This window comes from Petaurus breviceps, unplaced genomic scaffold (assembly GCF_028583685.1).
Source record: "Petaurus breviceps papuanus isolate PSGF00001 unplaced genomic scaffold, PetGlider_PUasm1.0 90617, whole genome shotgun sequence".
Classification (NCBI taxonomy): domain Eukaryota; kingdom Metazoa; phylum Chordata; class Mammalia; order Diprotodontia; family Petauridae; genus Petaurus; species Petaurus breviceps.
Window position 1 is genome coordinate 2,199,869 of NW_027187287.1, and position 3,895 is coordinate 2,203,763.

Sequence of the window (3,895 nt, forward strand, 5' to 3'; positions counted from 1 at the left end):
ATGATGATGATGATGATGATGATGATGATGATGATGATGATGATGATAGAAGTGAGACCGCCGATCAATCCACAGGCATTCAGTAAGCTCCTATTTTGTACCCAGCACTCTGCTAGGCCCCGAGGATACTCGGGGAGCTTATGTAGCTTATGTAGCTTTGCCCAACACGCGGGGCAGGAAGGCTTTCAAGGCCTGGCGGGGAGGGAGGGAGGGGAGGGAACAGAGGAAACGTCTGGCGGAGGGAAGAATTGCGTTGGGTTGCATTGAGGGAGGGTAACCCCCGGTGGGAGGAAGACGGTATGTCCCAGCAATGGAGGCCCCCCCCCCCCCTTTCGGAGGGCCCGGGCCCGGGGGCCCCCCCTGGTTTCCCCCCCCCCCGCCCTCTTTCTTTTCAGATCCCCGCGCCCCCGCCCCTCTTCATCCCCATATCTTCTCTCCTTCCCCTTTAAGCTCCCGGCTGGTCGCGTCGCCGCTTCATGAATGGAGCCCACATGACCAAACATCATGTGACGTCTGTGGAACGGCGGCGGCTGTGGCGGCTGTGGATCCGCGAGCCTGGTCCCGTCCCGGCCTCAGCCCTTGTCCGGTGCGGTCCGGTCCGGTCCGCCGCGGTCCGGACCCGCGCAGCGCCGTGCGGCGCCGCCCCACCCCGCTTCGCCCGGCCTGAGCGCAGTCCCGGCCCGGCGCCGCCGCCCAGCCTGCCGTCCCGTCCCGGGTCCCGAGTCTTCGCTCGCCCGCCCGGGCCCGGCCTCCCTCCCTCCCTCCTTCCCTCCTCCCCTGCCCCCCGCCCGCCCGGTCCGGGCCTCGGCCCCGCTGTGTGGTGAGTACTGCTCGGGTTGGAGAGTGGGCCCGGACCCGGGGCTGCGGGTGGGCAGGGCGGGCAGGAAAGTGACCGGGGCACCCCGACAGTCTGGCGGGCCGGGCCGCCGGGGTGGAGCCGGGCGGGGCGACCCGGGAGCCGCCCTCGGGGCCCTGGGGGTGGGGGCAAAGCTGTGCCCATGGGCGTCACGTCCACTCGCGCCGCGCCCGCCAACGGAGCCCAGCCCCCGTGCCTCGGCTTCCCCTTGGAGCCGAGTTGGGGGGGAGGGGGGTCTGGGTGGTTCTCGATGATGGGGGGAGGAATGAGTCTGATTTGCACAGTCCTGGGGAACCGGTGCATGCGGACCAGCTTAAGTCCTGTCTAAGGGTGAGTAAATGCCGGAGGTGCGGTTCGACAGGACTGACCTCCCCCGACCCAGGTGGGCGGGTGAGTCCCACGCGTGTTGGTGAGGAAGGCTATAGCATAGTGTGGTTGCGGAGAGCTTTGACCGAACAAAGCTGCTGATTCATCAGGTGTCTGTGTCAGCATCTTCCCGTGTGCTGGGGCCTTTTGAGAAAACTGGAGGAAAGAGGACTGGGCGGGTGGGGAGGGAGGAAGGGGAGGTAAAGACCACCCTGCCCAAACCCCTGTATGCTCCCCTTCCCGAAGCTGATGCGGGAGCCCAGAGCAAAGACTTGCTGACTCATCTGCATGAGGTCACTGGAGGCTCATACTCAAGCCCCAGGGGATTTGAAGGAGTGAATGACAGTCCTAACTGGGGAAATTTGGAGGGAAAAGTGTAAGCACAGCCTAAGGGTGTTGTTATTGTGGACCGGGCTTTTTAAGTTTTAGCTAGCATCAAAAGAATGCTAAAGCTGGAAAAAAATCTTTGAGATCATCTAGTCCAACCCCTAAATTTTGCAGGTGTGAGAAAGGTTGAAGTTCCCACAGAATAATAGACTGGATTCCACAGCTTTGAGTTCACGCTCTCCCACCCCCACTGATAATCGGGGAGACAATACTTTATCATCCTTTTTTAGTTCCCAAGACTAGTCCCAGGTCAAGGACACTTTCTGAAACTGTTCAGCAGTTCAGGGTCACATCTTGATGAAGATGGCAGGGGACCTTTGTCCACATGACTGTCGCAGCATATCAGACTGGGTGGCCTGTGAAGAAACAAGTTGTGGGGAGAAGACTGTATGTGGAGAGTATATAGGGAGCAAAGAGTTGAAAGGTGGTATTAGTGTGCCCTGAGGGAGAGCAAAGATGAAAAAGGTGGGAGAAAGCTGGTTTGCAAGGACACTTTTCAGATATTCTGGGAAATGGCAAATGAAGGAAGCAGCTGGACTTGTCCGGGAAGGTCAGGTGTTGCTTAGAGTGGACAAGTTTTCAGTCTATAGTTTGTGACTTGAGACCTGGATTGAAGAAAGTAGGTGGTCTGGAGCGTAGAAGCTTATGCTAGAGCAAAGGGCTATGTGACCAGGGGCAGGAAGGGTAGAGAGCCCATGTACCTTAAGCCTATGTGAGGCTTAAGTACTTCCTGACTAGGGTTTATGAAGCCAGTATTTGTAAAATGGTGGTATAGGTGGGTGAGAGAAAGGTGCTGACTTCTTTAGAGCCAAGTGTTCAATGATTTGGGGGATTGAGTATTTTAAAGGATTAGCATTGTTTATAGTAGACTCATGTGGGTATTTCCTGCACATGGATGGGTTGATAATAGAAACAAACACACTGACCTCAGTTGTGCGACCAGAGGTCACCTCTCCTTTCCCACTTAACCCCACCTCTAAGAAAGACTACAGACCCACTGACATTGGTTCGTGAAATTCTGCCACCAGAGATTTAGTACTTTGACTCAAGGCATTTTCCTTTTGTTAAAATACATATATCCTTAGGAGGGATAACACTAAATTTAATCATTCATTTCTACTTTAGTGTAAGTTAGTTTATTAGATACCTCCCTGGACTTAGGTTTGACCAGGGGAAGATGAAGCCCTTGGAGATGCTGAGAACCCAGTGGGGTGCAAATGAAATGGCATAGAAGAGGAGATGAGTGGAAGGAATGTGTGTGTGTGAAGGTGTACAAATGTAGGGAGCTGGTGGTACTGAAGTTTTCACAAACTTTTTGGTTGTACTGGTCACATGGTGTTGGAAATTAAAGGGGAATTAGCTCTTGACTGAGGCTTTGACCCTTTAAGTGGTAAACTACAGGCTGGCATTTGCCTGACCTAATTTCAGCTGGGGTCCCACTGGGTGGGAGGGACAGTTGATGTTGACATGGACTAGATTAGATTTTGAACCCTTTCTTTGCTCTGAACAGTACCTTAGACAAAGTATGTGTTGTTTTTTTACTTGACTTTGTTGAACAAGTGCAAGTCAGGAGAACCAGAGTTGGGGGTTCTCTTTGGAATTGTGGCCTTTGTGAAATTAACTTGGTTAGCTAATAGCTAAACTTCAACCAAACTGATTGAAAGGGATGGGCCGAAGCCTAGTATGAAACCTCTTGAAAGATCTTGATGAAGACAGGACATTCCTCCCTAATCTTTCAGGAAGGAAGTTTTTGATCTTACTAGAGTATTAGAGGGTAAGTCTAGTTCAATTTCTAGCTCTGTTTAGGACTCCAGCAAGGAAAAAAGTTGATGAGAAAATCAGTGCCTAATTTGCTTGAAGAGAGAAGAAACTAGGAGTAGTGTAGCCTCTTTGATGTTGACTCTTTCATTTACTGACCATCTGGGAACTACCTAATTTCTTAGGGCTTCTGCATCACTATTCTTCAAATCTTCTCCAGTTACTTATGGAATCATTTGCCTTACATAAATTCCAGTGGGACCTTGGAGAGCTTCCCAGAGACCAAGCCTCCTTTGCTTCTCTTCCCCCTAAACCTACCTAAAGATTCATCTTTTTCTCTGGGAAAAGTCTCCTTGTCAAGAAATTAAGAGTGAGATGTGTGTGTGCTTGAGTGCATGCGTGCGTGCTGGGTGGGCTAAAGGCCAAGGCTGGATCTTTCTGTCTACCCTGAGCACACACCTCCAGTTTGAGCACACACACACACACACACACACACACACACACACACACACACACACACACACACAC

General features: G+C 52.5%; 1 protein-coding gene across 2 annotated transcripts in view; it reads left to right on the forward strand.

The window, feature by feature from the left end:
• Nucleotides 1–723: 723 nt before the first annotated feature.
• The window catches only part of MAFG (MAF bZIP transcription factor G), a 12,237-nt gene continuing 9,065 nt past the window's right edge, over nt 724–3,895 (forward strand). The window contains exon 1 of one of the 2 annotated variants that reach the window (XM_069064042.1): nt 724–820. The gene's annotated coding sequence lies outside the window, so the exon portion shown is untranslated. Of the gene's footprint in view, nt 821–1,121; nt 1,187–3,895 lie in introns of those variants that run through there. The other variant, XM_069064043.1, reaches the window with a different exon arrangement.